The 26,108-nt window shown below is 37.2% G+C and overlaps 1 long non-coding RNA gene across 1 annotated transcript in view; it reads left to right on the top strand.

Moving 5' to 3' along the window:
* The first annotated feature begins 269 nt into the window (after positions 1 to 269).
* The window catches only part of LOC105487799 (uncharacterized), a 63,677-nt gene continuing 37,838 nt past the window's right edge, over positions 270 to 26,108 (top strand). Inside the window, exon 1 of the long non-coding RNA XR_011621398.1 lies at positions 270 to 673. This is a non-coding gene — a long non-coding RNA (uncharacterized lncRNA). The remainder of the gene's footprint in view (positions 674 to 26,108) is intronic.

Genomic DNA, 26,108 nt, shown 5'->3' with positions numbered 1-26,108 from the left:
AAGACAACTCTGCTTTGTAACTATTGTTTTATTCTTTTGATTCACATTTCAGCATATCTTCAAATCTTTTTCCTGTAAATTTCAAATTTTATTATTTCATCATTTCTTCTCATTTTTTTGTTACTATTCTTAATTAGGGATACTTAATATTCCTTATAACAAAATGTTTAAAATTGAAATCATTTGAAAGTGGAAAAGCTGAACAATAAGTAGTTTTTTAAAATATTTTTTTCTTTAGAGAATGTGGTTGAATTTATATTTGTGCAAGAAATATATTCAATAACATCTACAAACTTCTGAATAAGTGTTTTAGAAGAGCAAATACAGGTTTCACTATACTCCTTAGAAATTGATGAGATCCTCTGGAGCAAACGTAGCTTTAACATTCTTCAGGAGTGTTTCATAATCACAATAAGCATAGAACACACTCTAAAAGTAAAAGAAATAGCAAAACCTGCCTGAACAGGTAACACTTTCTGTTTTAAAAAGTCATGTGACTTATTAATAAGGCAGCTCTTGTTCTCAACTTCTGAAGGAGAACCTAAGAGAAACTGTAGTGTTAGACTCACTGACCACATGTGAGATCAAACGTTAGATCTAGACTAAGAAACAGAAGGCACTAAAGAAGTCTAGTAAAGAAAACCAACCTAGCAACCAAAATGGATTCATGAAGGTGAGTCTTCTTGTTTTGCATTCATCCAATATGGAAATTAGTTATTTGGTCAGTCCGTTATGTAATCTTTACTAATTAAATGCCAAACGTACAGCTTTTTGAAAACTGCTGCAGATTGTGGACAATAGTGATGAGGCTTTCCATCCAATTAACAAATTAATGCAGTCATCTGCTTAACCTGACTCTTCAGTGAAATTAGTAATACTAAGAGCTAACTGACTCTTAGTGTTAACTTCCCGAGTAAATACTGAAAACCAATAAGCAAGAGTCGGTTTTGTTTTTGGCAAAAACAAACCAAGGATTAATTAACTGGCATGATATACTGGAAACAGATACTCAAGAGGCACACAGAATTCCCTCTAAATGATATAGAGGGATTACAAAAATTAAATAGAATTTGAAAAGGATTTCTGTTTAGGCAATGTTGCCTAAAGGCAGGAAGAACTTTCCTAAAAGAGAAATTCCCCTAAAATTCCTTTTGCTACTATGGATTATTGGTTTATAAAAACATTAGCACCCTTTGTAGAATATTTTCTGTTCGTACTTTTCCAGGAATTCTAAGCAAGGTTGCTAAGTCTGCCGGATCGTTTTGCAGCAAGTTGATATTCATCATTCTCACTCAGGTTTCAACTGCATATAGGGAAACAAATTACCCTTTTTCAGACTGTCATATTCTGAAGAACTGGAGTCCTTCTCAACACAACAAAATTCAGGACAATTTATTTTTGTCCATCTTGGTTCAATAAATAGAAGACCTGACTAGAATTCTGAAAAGCGTATGTTATTGATATAATCCGTAATGAATTTTGGCGAGATCTCCTCAAGGCAAAAGTGTTCATATATGCAATACACAGTCATGTAAAATTCTTGTTCAATACTTTTAAAATCAAAAAGTATTGATTTTTTGAGTGAATTTTTCATTGACTGAATGTGGCAATAATTATGTGGCAATATGTATAGGCATGTAGGTATGGATGTTTGTGTGTGTGTGTGTGTGTGTGTGTGTATTCACATAATTAAGGTGAGAATACAAGTCAGGAGTACCTACTGCATTAAAATATTTGCTACTTTTATATAACCCATGACTTCATGATTATTTGAAAAACCTGAAAATGAATTGGATAATATATGCAAATTATCATGCCCTTCTTGAAGAAAACATATAAAAAACTTGGAATTAATGATTCCAAAAACTATTTTTTCTACATAGCATACATTTTAGTGTGAAAATGTGTTAATTATGACAGCACATAACTGTCCCAATGAAAGAGTACATCTTTAAAACATAAATCAAATGCCAAATATCTGTGATGAACATTCAGGAATACCCGAAGTAAATTTTCTAAATTGAGTGGAAAACAATTAGCTAGCATATCTATTATAAAACTTTACTCTTGAAAACAATGCCAACATAGCTATTCAAGGGAAAAAGATTGTTAACCACCGACTCAGAAGTAGTTACATTAAAAACTTGGAGAAAACTACACATATTTAGTCAATTAAACTATCATTAGAAATTCAAGGGAGAAACATTGTTAACCACTAACTTGGAAGTAGTTTCATACAGAAACTTGGGAAAAACTACACACAGGTAGTCAATTAACCTATCAATCAATGTGCATGTGTTAGATATATTCAATGTCATTATTTACTGCCTACAACCATGGTAGCTTTATAAAATGCCAATTCCTAAGCCAATCTCACATCTACTAAGTCACCATGAGGAGGTAGAGGTTGGCAGTATCTGCTGATGTTACTTACTGTGATGTGTGGATCTTCTGGTAGAAACTGGCTCAACTAGAACACTTATAGAAGGTTAGAGTGTTAGCCAGTCACTACAGTAATTCCAATCTAATAACTTTGAAATGAGATCCAGATATATATTCTTTTAATAAATAATGATCAGAAACATTTGAGAAATATTCTCCTAGTCAGTGGTCTCCAAAATGAGAGGTAACATCATCAATAGGAGAGTAGAAAGAAAAATTTTGTTTTTACTCATTTTTATCTCAACTTTCTAAATTTCTCGTTGATAGATATTGTATAATTCTCTTTTGTAGATATTGTATGACAATTGTAATGTATTGACAGAGTGGCACATGTATATAATTTATAAATAAGTGTATATGTGCTTTACGTATACATATAAATATTTGTCACAATACACAAAATTGCATTACACATATATCACACAGACTAGACACTCACACACTCACACACACAATATTCAGAGTATGTCCTTAGGAAGTTTATACTAAATGGTTCAAAACATTTGGTTATACCTCTTTAAGAGGTACTAAGTTTTTGTCTAGAAACTGTAGAAATAGAGAAAAAATTAAATAGTTTTTTATAAGCTTACAGTGAAGGGTCAGATGCATGTATTTCATTCCCAGGTAGCCTCATTCAGAAAGAAAGCACCTGGACTCATTCCTGACCCTGGGTGGCTCTTAGGGAAGGGGGGTGGTGAAATAGGCTTGAAGTTGCTCACTTTAGTCACAGACCTCCAGGATCTCAGCTGTAGAAGGCCTCATGGCCCCTATCGACATATGAGCTGGTTTTTCTTTCTCTATATTGTATAATATATAGAATGGCTTTTCTTCTGTATATTGTATAATATATATTTTGTACTTACATATTGGATAATATATATTTTGTTTTGTTTCTCCGTAGTTAATTCCTTTTAGTTAGAAATTATAGCTACATCAGCTATTCTTAGTATAAACTCAATGTACTTGAAAAATGTTCAGAGAGGCTATCAGAGAGTAGGAATATTCCTGACACAAAGCATCGAAGAATCTTTCTAGTCTGGTTGTCTATTTGGAGATTCAATTTTTCTAATAACCCTGTGTTAGCCTAGATACATGTTAAAATAAAACAATACACAATATTATATTTAGGAAAAATATGACTTACTCAGCAGTCCTAGGGGAGGGGCCAGAAAATCTTCACTTTAGCATCTTCCAGATGTTATAATGACAAATAATCACATTTCAGAATCATTGAGGTGACGCACTTTGGTTAACAGCTCTTGTCACGGAAAAGAATACCTTCACCATCTAGTTATAAAACTTTGGGCAAGATCATTAGGTCTGAGGTTCTAAACTTACCTATAAAACAAGGATATTGACCTTCAAACATGTCTCAACATTTAATTAGGTTGTAAAACCAATTTTGTAATTGACAGTCCCAGTTTGTCATCTATCTTTTTTTATTTTTTATTATACTTTATGTTCTAGGGTACATGTACACAATGTGCAGGTTTGTTACATATGTATACATGTCAATTATTATTTCTAATACATAAAAATACTTTATAAATCACAAAGAAAATAATGGAAAAAGTCCAGAGATATTAATGGACATAAAAATTTACTTTAGAAATGGCCATAGACTGGAAAAAAAAGCAAACCTTATTTGTGGTTACATAAATGCAAATTAAAAGAGCAATTAGCTACTAGTTTTTATCTTTTAGAGTGGGAAATATTAATTACTCATAGTCATCGTTGACTATAAAGACTATAGGCTTTCTCATACATGTTAGTAGGAGTTTCAATTCGTGCAACTTGTTTGAAGGCAATATCTAAGTTTTAAATGGGAATATCCTTTGACCCACATATTGTACTTCTAAGGCATTTCCAACAAAGTTAACTGTACAATTTTACACAGGTTTTATGATTAGATGGCTTGAGGTAGAATTGCTTTATTACATGGCCACTGAACATGGTATTGGGAGTCAGAAAATTGAATGCCTCTGGGGTCCAGATTTAAGGAAGACTAGGAAGTGGTGGGGCATTATCAGAACTCCAAGCCCACAGGCTGTGCTATTTCAGCTCAGTGTATTGTCCTACACCCTTCAGTTTTCAAGATAAGGCCTTTTACATAATCTTTTCACATTTAAAAATGTGGGCCTCTTAGTCTAAACTTTTAAAATGCCATCTAGACCACCACAGTATCTAGATTTTGGGCAACTTTTTCAACCCTTGGTGTATATCTATTTTCTCATATAGTTTTAATTCTAAAATGTGTGCAAAAATAGGCACAGAAGGGTGAAAATAACATATATATGTCATGTTTAAAAAATAATAAAAGAAATTCCAATCATGTTACTACTACTCACCTTGAGAAATAGAACATTAACCAAACTTTTCTGTCTTACTACAATTATATTTGATTTGTTTCCCTTAAGAGGTAATCACTGCCTTTAATTTTGCTTTTATGTCTTGTTTTTCTTTGTATTGTTAGCAATGGTATCTCTACGTTGGGTTTTGCTTAGTTTTTACTGGTATTGAATTTTAAAACAGAAATCAGACTGTAATGTATTCTGAGACTTTCTGAGATTCATCCATTTTTTGTCTAAATAGTTTATGCTTTTAGATTTAATATAATGTGTTAAAGTTTAATATGCATGCCATATTAAATTATTTTAGAGCATTAGGAAAAAAAACAATTTTGTGTATTGTGACAAATGTTTAAAACTAAGTTATAGAGAACATATGACAGGGTTTCACATATTAAAAAGGTAAACATTGCATCCTGAAACTGTTCTTTGGAATGTGTGTATATGAGCACACTGGGACATGATGTAAAATATATTTTTAACAGTGATTTATGGCCAAAATTATGAGAAAACAATTGGACTAGATTTCTAAAATGTTTTCCATTTGAAAAATGTTTAAAATATCATATTTCTATTTTTGAGCTAGGGACTTCAAGTACAATATCAACAAAGTATTTAAGAAATAAACCAACCTACGTATCATTGTTTGATATAATGTGAATTAAAATAAATCAAGTAGAAATATCCAAAACTTAGGATTATTTAAATAAAATCACCCAATTGAGAAGCAATGCATTTCTTGATGTCAGAAATAACCAAAGAGTAGGGAATAAATAGCATTCATTTTAATTGTAAATGAAATGTTAATATTAAAAAAATATATAATACATTATATATATTAAACTAAAATAACTTTTTAAAAAAGAAAAATGCAGATAAAAAAATTTAAAATACTCAGAAAAGATGGAAATATCTACTTTTAGGTGATACTAGCATATGAAAAAATCGGTAACAATTCAAATGCTATAATACCAGAAAACAAATCAATAGGCAAAAAGTCAAGAAATACATACATACATACACACATACACAAACACATGCATACACACATATAAAATTTAACAAAGAAAATAGAACTACAAAGCCTTGATTCTCAGTCATGATTGTACATTGTTTTCACCTAGGGAGCTTTAAAAAGGACTATTGCCTTGATCCCAATGCCAAAGATTCTAATTTAATTGCTATAGGGTGTAGCTTGGGCACTGATATTTTTTATAAGCTCCCAAACTAATTATAAGACTCCACCAAAGTTGAGAAATATTGCTCAAGAGAATTGATTCCATTATTTACAATCACACACCAAAATTTGAACTTTGACAAGAGACTTTCCATGTGTGTTAAATAAACTGAATCATATATTTTAATTCTTTTTTATTGTTTTCTTCATGTCTTTGTCTTTCTTCAGTTACTATTGACATTATCAATAATAACTGCTAATCACAACTGAGATAAATGAGCATCAAAAAAACCCAACAATACTTTCTTACTTTGATAAATGTTGAAGGAGCACAAAGCAAATCACATAGTATATAAATACTACATATTTATGTTTCATAAATAAAATAAAATCCTTTGGAGATGAGCCAAGATGGCCTACTAGATGCAGCCAGGAAGAGCTTCTCCCACAAAGAGAGATTGGGCCATCGATTAGACTGGCGCACTCTGGGAAGATCATTGGTAAGAAGGCAATCAGAGCAGACAGAAGGACTTTGCAGACAGTGTGCTGCAAGGGTAAGAAGCTGGAAACCCCGCATAGGGTTGCAAAGCACCTGGACTCATTCCTGACCCTGGGTGGCTCCTAGGGAAGCGGGTTGAAATAGGTTTGGAGTTGCCCACTTTAGCCACAGACCTCCAGGATCGCAGCTGTAGAAGGCCTCATGGCCCCCATGGACATACAAGTTGGCAGGGAGAACTGCCTGGAGAGTTGAGTGAGACAAGACCCCAGCCAGTGTGGAGCCCAGAGGGTTTAGCATAGGAATAGCCATAGTGGAGCACAGCCATGGGTACCTGTATTAGTTCATTTTCGCCCTACTGTAAAGACACTACCTGAGACTGGGTAATTCATTAACAAAAGAGGTTTAATTGCTTCATAGTTCCACATGGTTAGTGAGGCCTCAGGATACTTACTATCATGGTGAAAGGCGAAGGGGAAGCAAGGCACGTCTTGCATGGCTGCAGGAGAGACAGAGCAGGGAAGGACCACAAACTTATCTAATAATCAGTCTCCTGAGAACTCTGTCACAAGAACAGCATGAGAGAAATGGACCCCATGATTTAATCACCTTCCACCCGGTCCCTCCCCTGACACATGGGGATTACAATTTGAGATGAGATTTGGGTGGGGGCACAGAGCCAAACCACATCATTCTTCCCCTGGCACCTCCCAAATCTCCTCTCCTTCTCACATCTGAAAAACAACCATGCCTTCCCAACAATCCTCCAAAGTCTTAAATCATTCCAAAATTAACTCAAAATTCCAAATCAAAGTCTCCTCTGAAACAAGAAAAGTCCCTTCCACCTATGAGCATGTAAAATCAAAATCAAATTAGTTACTTCCAAAATACAGTGAGGGGTACAGGCATTTGGTTAATATTTACAATCCAAATGGGAGAAATTGGTCAAAACAAAGGGGCTATAGGCCCACTGCAAGTTTGAAACCCAGAAGGGCAGTCATTAAATCTTAAAGCTCCAAAATCTCCTTTGATTCCATGTCTCACATCCAGGGCATGCTGATGCAAGGGGTGGGCTACCACGGCCTTGAGCAGCTCTGCCCTTGTAGCTCTGCAGGGTAAAGATCCTGTGGCTGCTTTCAGGGTCTGGTGTGTGTTTGTGGCTTTTCCAGGCACTTGGTGAAGCTGTTGGTGGATCTGCCTTTCTGGCATCTGGAGGACCATGATCCTCTTCTCACAGCTCTATTAGACAAAGCCCCTATAGGGACACTCTGTTAGGGGTACAATCCCACATTTCCCTTCTGCACTGCCTTAGCAGAAGTTCTTCATGAGGGTTTTGCCTCTGCAGCAGACTCCTGCCTGGACATCCAGGTGTTTCCATATATTTTCTGAAATCTAGGCAGAAGTTCGCAACCCTCAATTCCTGACTTCTGTGCATGTGCAGGACCAATACCACATAGAAGTTGCCTGGGTTTGGGGCTTGCACCCTTTGAAGCAATGGCGTAAGCTGTAAGTTAGCTCTTTTTAGCCACAGTTTGAGCTGGAGTGGCTGAAACATGGGGCACCAAGTTCTGAGGCTGCACATAGCAGTGGTACCCTGGGCCCAGCCCATGAAACCATTTTTCCCCCCTGGGCTTCCAGGCCTGTGATGGGAAGGGCTGCCATGATGTATGAAATGCCCTAGAGACATTTTTATCATGGTCTTGGTGGTTAACATTTTGCTCCTAGTTAGTTACACAAATTTCCGCAACCAACTTGAATTCCTCACCAGAAAATGGGTTTTTCTTTCCTATCATATGGTAAGACTGCACATTTTCCAAACCTTTATGCTCTGCTTTCCTTTTAAACATAAGTTCAAAGTCAAATCATCTCTTTGTAAATACATATATATCACTGAATGCTTTCGGAATAAGCCAGGTCACATCTTGAACGCTTTGCTCCTTAGAAATTTTATTTACCAGATACCCTAAATCATCTCTTTCAAGTTCAAAGTTCCACAGATCTTTAGGGCAGGGGGAAATGCTGCCAGACTTTTTGCTAAAGCATAGCACGAGTGAACTTTACTCCAGTTCTCAATAAGTTCCTCATCTCTATCTGAGACCACCTCAGCCTGGACTTCATTGTCTATATCACTATCGGTCTGGACTTCATTGTCCATATCACAAAACCAATCAACACGTCCCTAGGAAGTTCCAAACTTTCCCACATCTTCCTGTCTTCTTCTGAATCCTCCAGAAGTGGGTAACCTCTGCCTGTTACCCACTTCAAAAGTCACTTTCACATTTTCAAGTTATCTTTATAGCAGTACCCCACTCTGCTAGTACCAATTCTCTGTATTAGCCTATTCTCACCCTGCTATAAAGATACTACCTGAGACTGGGTAATTTAAGAATTTACAAATTGACTTATAGTTCTGCATGTTTGGGATGTAAATGCCACTCTGCTTGCTTGGCTCTGCCAGGGTTCCTGCCTTGCTGTAACCACTTGCAGCACAGCCTTAGCTTTCCAGCAACTTCTGTCATAGCTCTTCCACTGGCAGACCCTGTCTAATTGTCAGAGCACTTTTGCAGACAAAGCCCCACTAGCACGCACCTGGCCACACCTGCTCCTGTCAGTGTGTACCCACCTGCAGCCTTTCCCTGTCATTTTGCTACTGTGCATACATAAGAGCATCTCCACAGTCTTGCCAGTCTGCATCCACACAGGGCTCACTGGCTTGACTTTCAGGACTTGGCTTCCTGAAAGCATCCAGAAATGAAGTCAATCAACTAAACATAATTTATACCACACTCAAACCCCTTAAGGGCATCAAAGAACATGAGAGTGAAAAGCCCCATCAAAAGACAGCAACTTTAAAGAGTAAAGGAACATTAGCCCACACAGTAGATTAGAAAGAACCAGCACAAGAACTCTGGTAACTCAACAAAGCAAAGTGTCTTCCTATCTCTAAATGATCACACTAGCTCCCCAGCATTAATTCTTAACCGGACTGAAATAGGGTAAATGACAGACATGAATTCAGAATCTAGGTGGCAAGGAAGCTCATTGACATACACAAGAAGTTTGAAAGATAATCCAAGGAATACAGTAAAGTGGTCTAAGAGTGGAAAGACAATGTAGCCATTAGTTTCTTCTCTTATTTTCTTCAACAATTACATTATGTATTAATCTAACATATTTATTGAATGTACATGGATTGATACTGCAATTATATATACAATATCTGCTCTTAAGAACTTATCATCTAGCCTGGGGCATAAACAAAAACACAAACAAACAATGGCAGAAGTTACAAAAGGTAAAAATAAATATAACACAGTAATTTTATGCTTTATCTCCTTTACTTTTGATTTCTCAACTACTATTACTATACAATAAAAATTAAAAATATGATGTATTGAGCCACTGGGAGGTCACTGAAAGGTGTATTAATGTGTGGTGGGTTGAATTGTGGTCTCCCAAAAAGTAGGATAACCAAGAATCTACAACTGTGACCTTATTTTGTAGAAAAGATCTTTCCAAATATAATTAATAATTTCAAGATGAGGACACCCTAATGATGAGGTCATTTAGGGTGGCCCAAAGTACAGTGGCAGGCATCAGAGAAGGGAAAAAGGAGATTTGAGACACAGACAGGCAGGGAAGAAGTCATGAGAAGACAAAGGCAGAGATTGGAATTCTGCAAACACAACACAAGACACCCCTGTTTCCCGAGGTACCGGAAACTAGAATAGGGAAGGAAGGATTCTCGCTTAGAGCCTTCAGAGGGAGTTTGGTACTCCTGGCACCTTTATTAGTACTTCAGGCTCTCAGAACTATGAACAATAAATTTCCATTGTTTTAAGCTACCAGGATTGTAGTAATTTGTTATGGAAGTCATAGGAATTTAATACAGAGGGACATGCCCTGGCTTTGATTTCCATTTTTTTTAAGATTATGGAAAGTATGGAATTGTGAAGACCAAGTGGTGGATATTTTCATTACTCAGATAAGAAATAGTTATAGTTTGGACTAATGTTTGAGTTGATCTGGAAGCCATGAACGCAGAGTAGATGTGGACTACATGAGAGAGATGAACAAAAGGGAGAGATCAGTACAACTCTCAGAATGTTTGTTCAAACAGTTGGTGGATGTTGATGCTGTTTACCTATGTATAAAAGACAGGAAGAGTAGTTTGAGAGAGGGTAGTTTTATTCAAATATAAAGTAGGGAAGGCATGAGAAAGAAGAGAAGAGAAAAAGTGATGATGAATTTTGGTGGGAGCAATCTCTATATACATGTATATACATGCATGTGCATATGCATATACATGGCATACATATATACATGGTGTACATACATATATACATATATAAATGTTCTGAGTCACTATTTAAACTTCATGTTTTCATGTGAACAACTGTTCCAAAAATTTGAAAGTCACTCTTTTAAGTGATAAAACCATTAATATCAAATGGTGCTTGCTTGCAGGGACTTATAAACTGTTTGGAGAGTAAGAAAAATGAAGCAACAAGCATGAAGAGAAAGATTTACATGACAGTAATGAAACAGAGGGGAGGGAGAAATTCGTCTTTACTGGTGGTGCAGTAGTAGAAGGATCAGTGAGGTTCAGGGTTTTAAGTCAGCAATATGGATAGAAATGTGGCATATGATCAAGGGAGAGGAGAATGCTTTGCAAACATTATACGCAAAACCAATGAAGTAGGAGATTGTGTGCTATGTTGGACGTACTTTAGTCATAAGTAGTAGTAGCAGATATACATGGGAGAGTTTATGGAAAAAGGTGTGGCCCATGTGCAGACAATAAGTAGGAACTAAAGTTTCTACTATACCACAAAAGATTCTGGCTTGTATCTTTCAAATTTAGGAAGCTATTGAAGGATTTTAAAATAGGGAGTTCATGACTTGAATAGATTTTGGGGAATATTATTCTGGCTGTGTGAGATAGCACAGAGGAGCTCCATCTGCAGAGTGTGTATCGACAGAAACTGTGCTGCTCCCTGGAAGAATCTAAGAGCAAATGTTGTCCTCAATTAGCATGAAAAATATGTTAATTCTCTATTTGTTACTGCTTCGTTTGAGATAAATATATTTATAATAACTGAGGATAAGAGCAAAGCCCTATGACTCTCTTCTAAAGTTAATAGCACTGCCCTGTGACTCTCTTCTGTTGCCATACTTCACAATATTAAATATTTATAGTAGTAGGAGTCCGAAGAACATTTTCAAGATTAAAGGATAGGATAATATGTTTTCATTTGTTACATTATATGGTCGAGAGAGGGATCATCAAATAAGAGAAAATGAATTCCAATGCTAGCTGTCTTTCTATCATGCATGTGAGTTTTCAATATAATTCTGTTCCCAGTCTAGGAGGGGAGGTAATTGTGTTTTGGAGACACTCTTCATAAAACCTTATTTTATCTTTACACAATGACTTAGCGTAGAAGGGTAGGGGAGGGAGGGCTTTAAACTTGAAGAGAAAATGATTAAGTGCTTCTAAATCCTATCTATAAAATAAAATTTCTCCTTCTCCCTCTCTCTGTCTTTCTCTCTCTTTTGACAATTAGGATAGTCGACTATATCACAGGGTGATACGGTGTCCTCACCAAATCTCAACTTGAATTGTATCTCCCAGAATTCCCACGTGTTGTGGGAGGGACGCAGGGGGAGGTAATCAAATCATAGGGGCTGGTCTTTCTTGTGCTTTCTTGTGATAGTGAATAAGGCTCACAAGATCTGATGGTTTATCAGGGTTTTCCTGCTTTTGCTTCTTTCTCATTCTTCTCTGCCTGCTGCCATGAAAGAAGTGCCTTTCACCTCCTGCCATGATTCTGAGGCCTCCCCATTCCTGTGGAACTCTTAAGTTTATTTACACTTCTTTTTCTTCCCAGTCTTGGGTATGCCTTTATCAACAAAGTGAAAATAGACTAATACACAGGGTATAGCAAGACAGTCCCCCCTTAAAGATTTTAAAACATTATTTTTCAAAAAAAATGCAAAAATAGTCATGATTTTTTGGAAATATAACATAATATAATAAATAACATTTATTTTTCATTTGTGCCTTACTTATAATTTATTCATCTATTCTTCTTCAGAATAAAAGTTATTTTTTGCAAGTAACCCAAACCCCAGGACTTAAATAATTTAAAAGAAACTTACTGGATTATATGACTAAAATATTGAGAGACTGAAAAAGCTTCAGAGAGTATGTTCATTGTGGTTGCTCAAATCATGCTAATCTCTCTTTGTATTCTTTGGCTTATCTTGAGTTGGACTCTAATCACATAAAACATTCCCTTTTTGGTCTTAAATTGTTTCCCTAGGTCTCAGCTCTATATATTTTCTCGTTCAAAGAATGCTCCCACAGAGCCTCATTTCCCCTAACCATCAAAGAAAGTTTTCAACCTTTGGTCTGATTAGAACAATTTAGATCGGGTGTTCATCCCTAAGCCAATTTCTGGGGCTAGAAAAATGAGATTAGACCAGAGTTTTCAGTATCTCTATTATTAACATTTTAGGCCAGATAATTATTTGATGCGGAGAGTTACTGTCCTCTGCACTGTAGAATATGCGGTGATATCTCTAGCCTTTACTCAGTAGAGGTCAGTAGCAATTTATAACACCTTCCCATTGGAAAAATGTCCCTAGGCATGGTGAATGTATCCTGGAGGGAAAAAAAATTCTCCTGGATGAGAGCCACAAGATTAGTATGCTGGAGTTACATCTAAACCCTAAACCAGGAGTAGAGTAGAATTCCCCGAAAATTGAATCCAGGGAAGAAAATGGTATGGATAGACACTATTTTTATAAGAATAATTAGAGAAAGGGGGACTGATACCAGTAACCAAATAGATAAATTATCTGCTATTTTTTATTCATTCATTAAACATATATGGATTACAAACAGTTGTATGTGGCATTATATGATAGAAACTACAGGAAATATGAAGAGTAAATTAATCTCCACATTAATGAAACATACAGTCTACAATCACAGTCTACAATTGAAGTTATAGGTCAACCTATGTATCTTTTTTTTTTTTTTTTTTTTTTTTTGAGAGGGAGTCTCGCTCTGTCGCCCGGGCTGGAGTGCAGTGGCCGGATCTCAGCTCACTGCAAGTTCCACCTCCCGGATTTACGCCATTCTCCTGCCTCAGCCTCCTGAGTAGCTGGGACTACAGGCGCCCGCCACCATGCCCGGCTAGTTTTTTGTATTTTTTTAGTAGAGACGGGGTTTCACCGTGTTAGCCAGGATGGTCTCGATCTCCTGACCTCGTGATCCGCCCGTCTCAGCCTCCCGAAGTGCTGGGATTACAGGCTTGAGCCACCGTGCCCGGCCAACCTATGTATCTTAAAATAAAATTTGTTGCTATAGCTTTCTGAGCATAATTTTAGTATACTTCTTCTCAGACTATATAGTCATTGATTTACTTGTTTCACTATTAAATACATTGCAATTGCTTTGAGAGTAGATATTATTTATTCCTGCTACATGTCATCAGTACCTAGCACAAAGTAGGCTCTCATTATCTGTTTTATGAAAGAAAAAAGCTCTTTTTCGTTCAATAATTTTCATTCTCATTAATGTCAAGAATTCTTGATACAGAATCTGTATATCTGAATAATTATTGTTTTGTTGCAAAATGTGATGATTTAAAGAGCATATCCTATCTTATATTCTTATTTACAGTTTGGTTTTACATAAACTGTGATAAAATATGGAGGCAAAAGAATTATGAGCTCCCATATTGTTGCCTTAACCTGACGTAATAGACATTACAGTGAAACTTAATTTGACACAGTCATAATTTATAATAGCCAATAACCATGGCTTGTATATCACTTGTCTTGTGCATATTAAGGTGTGCTTTGGGGTGAAAGTATACCTCCACATGATTTCACCCCAAAGCAAATATATACACATACACACACACACACACACACACACACACACACACACACACACACGTACACACACACACAGACTCTGTATCTCTGATTCTATACTCTGCTTTTGTTTCCATGCTTGTACCTTAAAAGTCAGAATCTATCTATCTATCTCTTTTCGAGTCATCAACATCATTGTCTTAGTCCTTTCAGGCTGCTATAACACAATACCATAAATTGAGTGGCTTATAAAAACATCAATATATTTTTTTTATAGTTCTAGGGACTGGAAAGTCCAAGATTGAAGCAGCAGCAGATCTGGTGTCTGGTGAGGGCCCAGTTTCTCACAAACAGTTATCTTCTCACTCTGAGCTCATATGGCAGAAGGAGAGAGGGGTGTCCCTTGGTCCTCTTTTATAATGGCACTAATTTCATTCACGGGGACTCAGCTTTTATGATCTAATCACCTCGAAATGCCACACTTCTTAACACAACCATATTTGTGATTCTGTTTCAACATATGAATTTGGGAGATAACCAAACATTCAAACCCATAGTCGTCATCATCATCATCCTCATCATCATCGCTACCAGGTATGAAAGTGTTATATGCTAATCAAGGTGCTAAATATACTACATAAAATTATTACTTTTAATCCTCACAACCATTTGCGATTGTTACACCCCATGTTACAGACAGATTCCTAAAATGGTGCACAGGATTTTCTGCTCCTTTTGTGGATATCCTACATAATACATGGAGTTGTACAAAGAAAATGTTTTACTCCTGTGATCAAGTTATGTTAGGTGGCACATATGTGTCTTTAAGAATGAGAATTTATCCAAGTAGACTGATTTAATCTTGTTAACCCTGCAAGAGCAGAGAGATTGCTCTGACTGGTCAAAAAGAAGAAGTAAGTAATATCCACTCTGGCTAGCCTGAGGAAAACAAACACCCATGTTGGGTTCCCAATGAGAGCGTCTGCTTCTAGGAACTGAGATTGTCCCCAGTTGATAGTTTTTAGGGAAACAGAAACCTCAGTTCAACAACTGCAAGGAACTTTATTCTACCAACCACAAGACTAAGTTTGGAAGCAGATTTTGTCCCTAACCCTGCAACCTCCAGAACCTCTGTGAGAAATCAGTTCAACTGATCCCTTGATTTCAGCTTTTGTATTTTGATACCCAGCTGTTATACACCGAGCAGAGAAACCTACCACCCCATGCTTGACTTATGACTGACAGAACTGTGAGCTAATAAATGCATATTGTTTCAAGCTGCTAAACTTGTGGTCTTTTGTTACACAACAATCATGTGCTCCTCATATGTATTTTGCATTGTTATCAACTAGATGAGAAATACAGAGGTTAGTAAAGCATAATGGATAAAAAGTGAGCTTTGCAATGAGACTTCCTGGGTTTGAATTCTAACTCTGTCATTTGCTAGTGATGTGACTCAAAGCAGGTGAAGGAGGTAAAGCATCCGACCTGGTACCAGGAACATTCACATGTTCAGTATATCCCAGCTGTCATAGTTACCTCCATGTCATTACAGACATTCAGGGTTTGGAGGAGAAATTTAGCCAAGGTTGAAAACCTGCTAAGGTGTGAATCCGATTTATCACTCTAATCTGTGTGACTCTCCAATATCTGTACCTACCCTATGGAATGCATCCCACTGCCCTTCAGGATTGCCCTTGGGATAGTCTGGCATGTGTGTCTTTGTCCTCAGCTTCTCAGCTTCTTACTTCTCTGGCAACTAACCTTGCCAATTGGGGAGAGAGCATCTCACCAAACTAGAGGAGATCTAGGTCAGAAAACCCAGAAATCCAGGTCCTTTCCATATTCTTCATGTCCTTAGAACATCAGGTCCTAATATAATGAATAGTTCTTTGAAACATCCTCTGAAAAATGCAATGGGAATCTCCTGTTTTCTACCTTTTTCCTCCAGGACTTTTGGTGTGTTCCTGAACTTTTTTTTTTTCTTTTCCCTTTGCCCACCTTCACCTTCCTTTAGGAAATGTTAGCAATTAAAACCTCACCCTCAGGTGTAAATGTCTCCTGCCTACAGCAGACCACTAAAAGCCTAATGGACCAGTCTCAGTACACAGGTCACTAAGAGTAGCAGCAGTGTCCTGTAACCTGTCCCTACTTGTAGCAATTCAGGGGAAATATAAGATGTACTATTCTAAAACAATTTAAACCCTGAGTTAGTGGTGGAAAGTTATTAGAGAAGAACATTACCAAATAATTAATCAGGCTTTTACAATTGTGTAAGCCAAAAAGAGCACCTATAAAATGGAAATTTAACCTCTACTGGGTATCCAAGCAGGTATATTTTTCTCCCAGCTTAAAGACTTTGTAGTGATGAAAATGTAGACAAATTGATTGGGTTCGAAAGATAATCATCTGGTACAGAAGTAATTGGTAAAAGTTAACTAATTTAGAGGGCTCTCATGGAGAAGTGATAGCTGGAGGCTACAAAACCTGGCTTCTGCAAGTTCTATTGCACACAAATAATTACTCCAAGAAACAAATGAAGTGTTATTTATTGGCAGTAGGACCTGGATCCTTGGTGATCACCAGTGAAAAAGAAAACTGTGAAATTAATTTGTATTAAGCAAAACTGCATTCAATCCAGCAAAGCTGTTCTGTGAATTTCAGTTGGTATTTAGGCAAGTTATTATTGCCTCAGGCCTATTGAACACTGAAGCCAGTGCCTAGCCATTTTTTGCAACAGTTTTCCAGTTGGGTATTTCATTTTTACTATGCATTCATCTATAACAATGATGAGAGTTATTATTATCTGTGATGGAAAGTAATGATACTATCAGTTGGGGGAAAATGTTTAAAACTTGCATAACCCCTTATTAAAATTCTCAATCAACCAAATTTATCTTATGCCTTAAGAAAATCATTTATTAGGAGCTTTAAGTTATTTATTTCTATTTTTTCTTCAGATTCCTAGGAAAGAGGAAAAAAATCACTCTAGAACTGTTATAAGCATGCTAACCAAGACTTCAGAGAAATGAAAAAAAAAGGATATCAAACTGTTTTAGCCTAAAGAAATATAAATATTCTTTTCCTCTCCAATTTTTTCTTTTAGAATTGTATACAGTAGTATATGAGCACTATTGCGTACAACATTTTTAAAAATGGCTTTAGAAGTGGTTGTGAAGCCCTGATTTACAACATTTGTCTTTTCTGTCATGTGTATCCCTCCTCACCACACCCAAGTTCAAGCTACCAAGGATACAGCACTGAAAGCAAGGTTGAGAAGAAATGCATACAATGGGCTCACTGAGCTTGTAGGTCCCCCAGCACACCACTGATTTTATATCATTTTTATCATAAGAACTCGAGTAGATTCCCTCAGAAAAAATGGCTCACATCTCTTCTATAATGCATTGCACTCTTATTTTTTATCTACATTATTGTTATTTTTATTTACTTGTATGCATTTCTCATTAGAATGAAAGACTTATATTGGTTCACTCATTGCCATGGTAACTAGCAAAAGTTTTAGATAGAGTAAGTACTCAATAAACACTGGTACGAAAATTTCCTTGAACTATCTCATTTTACTGCCTCCAATACTAATAGACAGGAGACAAAATTGAGCTTAATTAAAAATGTTTTTAGGTGCTCAGAGTTCCTCAGTACTTTAAGGAAAATCTCAAATGTAGATACCACTTTGCTTTAACTGCCAGACAGTCCTTAGAGTTTGTTGCATATTGAACAAAACACTTATTCTCCAGGAAATGTGAAAGCAAGTGGATTTTAATAACAATCATATTTTGGTTGTTTATTATTATATACTTTTAATCACTTTTCATCCTCAAAACGACTCAGAGAGTCACACATCCTTTTGTAAATGAACAAAAATAAAGGAAATAGTTTTCCAAGGTCATGAAGTTGGTCCACACTGGACCCAGGGGTGGCAGAAATAATGTTCTATGCCTAATTCACTCTTTCTTCTCTTTTGCCATATTCCCATCATTTTATTATTTAGCAGGGAGGTCTATCACACCTATTATCAAAGGTGAGCCTTTTGCTAAGTGCTGGTACCACAAGGACGTAGGTCAGATTCTGTTCTAATTCTTACATATGTAAGCCAAAGTGGGTGCATGTGATTAGCATAGGCTGTTATTTGTGGCACAATAAAGTTACTAACATATTGTTATAAGACTAAGATCATTGGTGGATTATTTTGCCTTGTGAATCAGAAGAGCTCTCACAAAGTAATTTCTTGTTGAATTATACATAGAGTGAAAACATCTACGTTTGAACATATTTTGAACATGATTTGAAAATATTGATGTTATTAAATCATATCTTTATACTTTGGGGTAAGGCTTCTTTTTTTAAAGAGTCACACTAAATGTCTCTTGCCTTGTTTTTAATGCAAGGATCTTCAGAAAACCTGTTCTTTCTCTGTTCCAATTCTAGTTAAAAGCTCTATGGTCAACAAAACACATGAACAGTTGTTATGAATTGTAGAAACATATATGAATCATTTTAATTATCTACTTTGAAGTATGGATGCTTTTGTAATTTTTAAAATTTTCTTTCTAAGTATTTTGTGGCTCTTTGAATTAAATGCTGACAGAGTAGGCATGATGCATATTATAAAACAATTTCAAGTATTGAAAGTCTCACAAAATACAGTTATATGAACATGGTATAAGATTATAAAAATAATGTAACATTTATTGAATACTTTTTCTTATGCTATGGTGAAAATTTTATCTCAAGAATCTTTTGGAAGGTTGCTCTATCTCATGATGTTCTGTAACGAACATAAAGGCAGTTTTGAGGATTCGTAATATGCACAAGTTTGTGCATAGCACAGATTTCAAAGAGAAGGATTTAAAATCTGAATATTATCCTTGTTTGTACCTGTATACATTTTGAAATTCTCTCCTCCCGCTCTTCTTAATTGTTTCTCTGTATCTTTCAATGTAACATTTCTTCACCCCCAAAAATACATTTCTTATCAAATTTCTTACTTTTCTTGTAAAGCAGAAGAAGAAAGAAAATTTTTCAAAAGATTTCAAAGAATGACAGTCATTTCACCCTCAGGGCTGGGAGCTGCTCCCTCTGACCATCTGGCTACCTAGTACTTGTTTCCTTTCCTTTTAAGGAATAGCCATCTTCCAATGTGTGGAGTCTTGGTGCAACCTAAGACAAACTGAAAATCACTGCCCTAGACACAAAGTGGTCACATTACCAAAGCGTGATCCTTCAGTCTTTCTCTGTCTTCAGTGGAAGCTTTGGAGAAATAACATCTGAAGCAATAACTCACTCACAACCAAACTGCATTTGTTTAAACTGTTTTCAATTGTCTTGATGGACACTGTCAGATGCCCCACACTGCTATTTTCTATTAGGTCTCATTAATCTCATGCAATGCAACTCGCCCTGACCCTCTGAGCTTCCACCCATGCAACAGGAGAGACCAGCCACAATTAGTCTGCACCCAACATTATTTCACATTATTCAACATTGTTCCAGCTGCTGCAGGACCATGTTCTTTCTCTTTCCTTCTCCCAGTTGCTATCTGTGGGCCCCTCAGCCAGTATCTCTCTTTGCTCACATATTCCTTATTAATAAACCATTTAATTACTTCTGATTCTGTTACGAGCAATGTGGTGTGTTTTGACATTGACACTTTTAAAGAATGGGGGGCAAGAATGGCAGACCCTGCAGGGGTGGGACAATACAAGAAATTTTGTCTCCTAAAGGGAAGGAAGAAAAAAACAGAGTTGCAGTTTGTTCATTCTAGCAGAGGGGGCCAAATGACACTTCTGAGTAGTTTCCATTATCATAACTGCCAATTCCTTACTTTTCTGGGCCTAGTTCTTCATCATTGCATTTGATTGTGTGCATTCCACTAACATGCAGCAAATTCTCTTTATAAATAATAAGTCAAAGATTATGTTGCAACCAAAGAATTATAAATGAAACAATAGGTTTAGAGAGACTATTTAATTATTTAGTTGATGATATGGTTTGGCTGTGCCCCGACCCAAATCTCAGTTTGAATTGTATCTCCCAGAATTCCCATGTGTTGTGGGAGGGACCCAGGGGAGGCTGGTCTTTCTCATGCTATTCTCATGATAGTGAGTAAGTCTCATGAGATCTGATGGGTTTATCAGGGGTTTCCACTTTTGCTCCTTCCTCATGCTTCTCTTGCCACCATCATGTAAGAAGTGCCTTTCACCTCCCACCATGATTCTCAGGCCTCCTCGGCCATGTGGAACTGTAAGTTCAGCTAAAACTCTTTTTCTTCCCAGTCTCGGATCTGTCTTTATCGGCAGCGAGAAAATGGACTGATATGGTAAATTGGTACCAGTGGAGTGGGGCATTGCTGAAAAGACCTGAAAATGTGGAAGCAGCTTTAGAATCGAGTAACTGACAGAGGTTGAAACAGTTTGGAGGGCTCAGAAGGAGACAGGAAAATGTGAGAAAGTTTGAACTTCCTAGAGACTTGTTGAATGGCTCTGACAAAAATGTTGATAGTGATATGAACAACAAGGTCCAGGTTAAGGTGGTCTCAGATGGAGATGAGGAACTTGTTGGGAACTGGAGCAAAGGTGACTCTTGTTATGTTTTAGCAAAGATACTGGTGGCATTTTGCCCCTGCCCTAGAGATTGGTGGAACTATGAACTTGAGAGAGATGATTTAGGGTATCTGGCAGAAGAAATTTCTAAGCAGTAAAGCATTCAAAAGGTGACATGGGTGTTGTTACAGGCATTCTATTTTTAAAAGGAAACAGAGCATAAAATTTTGGGAAATTTACAGCCTGACTTATGTGATAGAAAAGAAAAAACCCATTTTCAGCATATAAATTCAAGCCAACTATAGAAATTAGTATAAGTAGCAAGGAGCCTATTGTTAATTCCAGCGAACATGGGGAATATGTCTCCAGGCCATGTCAGAGACCTTCATGGCAGCCCCTCCCATCACAGGCCCAGAGGGTCAGGAAGAAAGAGTGGTTTGGTGGGCCAGGCCCAGGATCCCCTTGCTGTGTGCAGCCTAGGGATTCGGTGCACTGTGTCACAGCCATGGCTGAAAGGGGCCAACATAGAGCTCAGGCTGTGGCTTCAGAGGGTGAAAGCCCCAAGCCTTGGCAGGTTCCACGTGGTGTTGAGCCCATGGGTGCACAAAAGTCTAGAATTGAGGTTTGAGAACCTCTGCCTAGATATCAGATGATGTATGGAAATGCCTGGATGCCTGAGCAAAGGTTTGCTGCAGGGGTGGGGCCCTCACGGAGAACCTCTGCTGGGACAGTATGGAAGGGATATGTGGGGTTGGAGCCCCAACACAGAGTCCCTTCTAGGGCACTGCCTAGTGGAGCTGTGAGAAGAGGTCCACCATCCTCCAGACGCCACAATGGTGGGTCAACTGAGATCAACTGACAGCTTGCACCATGCACCTGGAAAAGCCACAGACATTCAATGCCAGCCTGTGAAAGGAGCCAGGAGGGAGGCTGTACCCTGCAAAGCCACAGGGGCAAAGATGCCCAAGATCATGGGAACCCACCTCCTGCCTTAGTGCGATCTGGATGTGAAACCTGGAGTCAAAGGAGATCATTTTGGAGCTTTAAAATCTGATTGCCCCACTGAAGTTCAGACTTGCATGGGTGCTGTAACCCCTTTATTTTGGCCAGTTTCCCCCATTTGGAATTGCTGTATTCACCAGTCATATACCTGTATCCCCATCATATCCAGGAAATAACTAGCTAGCTTTTGATTTTACAGGCTAATAGGTGGAAAGGACTTGCCTTGTCTCAGATGAGACTTTGGACTGTGGACTTTTGGGTTAATGCTGAAATTAGTTAAAACTTTGAGGGACTCTTGGGAAGGCATGATTGGTTTTGAAAAGTGAAGACACGAGATTTGGAGAGTCCAGGGGCAGAATGATATCGTTTGGATGTGTCTTCACCCAAATCTCAACTTGAATTTTATCTCCCAGAATTCCCACATGTTGTGGGAGGGACTTAGAGGGAGTTATTGAATCATGAGGCCAGTCTTTCCAATGCTATTATTGTGATAGTGAATAAATCTCATGAGATCTGATGGGTTTATCAGGGATTTCTGCTTTTGCATCTTACTCTTTCTTCTCTTGTTGCTGCCATGGAAAAAGTACCTTTCACTTCCCACCATGATTCTGGTGCCTCCCCAGCCATGTGGACCTGTAAGTCCAATTAAATCTCTTTTTCTTCCCAGTCTCAGGTATGTCTTTATCAGCAGTATGAAAATGGACTAATACAGGGGAGAACAGAAACCAAATACAAATTAGAGCTATTTCTGAACACCCCCACTCACATGCACACATACATATGCGTACCTACATACATGTTTTAACAGTAGGACCAAGACAAATAATATTTCTACTAATTCATAAAGATCCATCCAGTTTACGCACCACCTCTGTGGCCACACATAATTTCTACCCTTATTCAAGAGAAATATCTTCTTTTTCTTAGCCTCCATAGCTCTAAACGCAACCCTATATTTTGATTGCTTTACAGAAAATTGTTGAAATAACTGAGATTTATTTAATGCTTACTATGTGCCAACACTATTCTAAAGACGTTATATTTTTGTTCCTATTTCTTCCTTGGATCAAACATTATTATTGTTATCTCATTATGCAAATGAGTAAACCAAATTTGGAAATAACCCACCTATAGTTTCACAGTTAGTATGGTCAACACAAAATTTGCTTCAACTATCAATGTTTTTATCAATATTTTACATTGTACATAATTTGTTTTTCCATACTTTGTTGCGTGATACTCTTTAACATCTCTAAACTGAGGCCAGGGAGTGTGTATTTACACTAGGTTTGTGTATTGCCCAGAACAGTGTTAACACATTTCAGTAGTTTAGCAAATGCCTATTACAAAATTTCTTGTAGATTTCAAAACACATAACTTGAATTCTTCAGTTTTCAGTGAGTTATTTTGACATAATTTGAACATTGACTAAATCTCTTTCAATGCAGGTAAAATATTTAGTCAACATATGTCCAAGACAAAAATAGGAGCTGCAGCTCTTGACAAGCACTCAGTGAATATATAGCATAAACCTATAAGTGAAGGAGATTAAGTATCTGCATGAAGAAAAGGGCAAAGGGATTTCAAGATTTTCAGCTGATAATCAGAGACAGGAAAGAGGATATTACTGGAAAATAGTAACCACCAACAAAATATGTCCCAAAGTGTACGAATACGACAGAGCTAATTGTCCCATGTCTATCAGCAATGAAGAAAATGTGATCTTAAATTTTCAATTCAGTTCTTCAGAATTTATGTAACTCTGGGAAGTTAAAGTTCCATTGCATAATATAGCATGACACTATGAAGACTTTTCCTTAAAAATAAATTGTATCTCAATAGTAAAAAAAAAAAAAAGTTGATGTTAAAATATACCTGTTATCTGAGAAAAGCAAAATGGCCTTCCAGGTAGAACACTACACCATGGACTCCAGGAGATAAGCTGATATGAATAGGGAAAGACTGGAAAATGTGATAGGCAGAGCTGGCTTTAGGCATTTGGGTTGCTAAGCAAGCCCACATATACCACAAGCTCCCCAAGGATCATTTTAGTCACTCATTTAGCATAACCTGGGGTTGGAATGTGATGTGTATCAACAAAATCCCAGCAATGTACCCATGGAAAGTGCTCATTTCTCTTTCACCCGAAGCAGTTGAGCCCCATGAGCTCATGCAGGTTCTTCTTAAAGCTAAAAGAAGTAATGACGTTAGTAATGGAGGCAATTAAGAAGTGATAATGTGACTTATATCTGTCACAGTCCAAATATCAGGAAACATTTATATTTAAATATCTAGACCCAGATTTTGGTTACCTACCTACGGATAATGAGACTTCATGCTCTCAAGCCATTTTCACTCTTCAGATTATGTGCATCTCAACCTTTTTGATGTTTCAGTGTATTTATAATGCTGAATATACTTTACTGAATTGAGGCCAGTTTATGACTGGAGACTGAGAAAGTATAAATAATCAGAATAAGGAAAATGATTAAATCTACAAACAAATTCATAAAAGTCAGTTTCAAAGGAAGTATATTTTATGTATTTAAAGGCATAAAGAATGAAAATAGACTAAATTAACCTCTACCTGTAACAAGTTACACATGGACCCAGAGATGAGTCTAAATTGTTGATGCCAGTGAGGATGTAACAGCACCGTAGATGCTATCCTACTGTCTCTCACATCTTCTGATACTCACTTCGAGATTCTCTTTTCAGATTTAAATTGTCTAATATCAAATTCAAATGACAGAGCAGATGCTGACCTTCATCCCCCAGGCATTTATCACAGGACAGATTCTGACTCGCTCATGAATATAATCTTATTCTTTGCAACTGGCATGTGGCCACTCCGAGTGGTGAGACGGAAAACATTTGGTCAGACATCCCAGAGTTCAACCTATTGTAAAAAGTGAAGTAGAGGTTCCTCTTCAAAGACTTTCCTCCCCATCTAATTAGGAATAAATAGTAACTTCTCTTAGACGCAAAATTTATTCAAACACCTGTGCTAACATTCTTAAAGATTTGCTAGAGGTAATAAAGAAATCGGTGTAGTTTGTGTTCTTAGCTCCCACAATTTAGCCTAAATATTTCCCCTGTCTTGCTTATACTGGTCCAAGTAAGCATTAGATCATAGCCTGTTTTTACTTTTCTCAGCATTCCACAAGTTAATTCTTCCTTCTTTTGTTCTCCTCTGCCTTTGCGTTTTTTAAAAAGTTCTAAGTTGCTAGCCAGTCAGGACAAATACAGAATGTGAGGTCCTGTTCCAGCCAGTGGAAACCGGACACAGCAGTAGGGTGGATGTGTCAGGTTATAAATGACCCTGTCTCCTTTGTTTGGTGTACTCTTGTGGCAAAACTGCTGGCGAGTGTACCCTTTCTGCAGAAAGTAAAAAAAAAAAAAATGGCCTTGCTGGGGAAATTACATTTATGTTCTAGTGCTATTTAATTACAGCACTAGGGAACAAGCATTTCTAACACTATGCTGCTTCCATTTTGTTTAGTTGGATTTTGTTGGGCTTTGTTTAGTGGTGGTGGTATTGTTGTCCCCACCGATAGAGGCACTTGCTACTGTTCCAGTTCAGTGCCACAGCAGATGAGCAGCAAGGATGCTTTCCTTGCCCCTCTCTTCCTTCTCCTTCCTCTCCTTTTTTTTCTCTCTCTTTCTTTATCTCTTCTCTCCTTCCTCTATCTTTAAACATGCCTATAGTACAGCAACTTGAACCTTAAGTACTGTCATATGAGAGAAATATACTTGTGCATTTCCATTTCTTTCAGCCACTGTAATTTTGAATCTCTGTTGTAGTATCTCACTTTTCTTCTTAGATAAAGCAGTTGTTAGTGCAAGGAGTAATAGGAATAAATGGAGTTTAGTGTATTTTCAGAAATTCAAATGCTAAAGCAAACTAAATATGGCCAGAGAAGGACTCTGTACTTCTACATTTGAGTCCTTGCAGATGAACTGCAGCCTAACTTAAAAGATGGACAAGATTAAAACCTAAATCTTTAGTATGTGCCTGTAACAATAGCTGAGTCTTGGTCAATCCCAGCAGCTGTACTTCCACCATTCATTCACTGCTGAGTGAATGCCAAGCTGTAACTAATCCATTTGTTTCTGTACCTCACTTCTGAGTTCTGTATGCCACTTCCCTTTTTTTGTTGATAAATTTGTTCTGACCACCCACGAGGCAT

The sequence above is a fragment of the Macaca nemestrina genome, chromosome 3 (assembly GCF_043159975.1).
Source record: "Macaca nemestrina isolate mMacNem1 chromosome 3, mMacNem.hap1, whole genome shotgun sequence".
NCBI lineage: Eukaryota > Metazoa > Chordata > Mammalia > Primates > Cercopithecidae > Macaca > Macaca nemestrina.
Note: the sequence above shows the minus strand (reverse complement) of the source record. Positions and strands in the feature narration are given on the sequence as shown.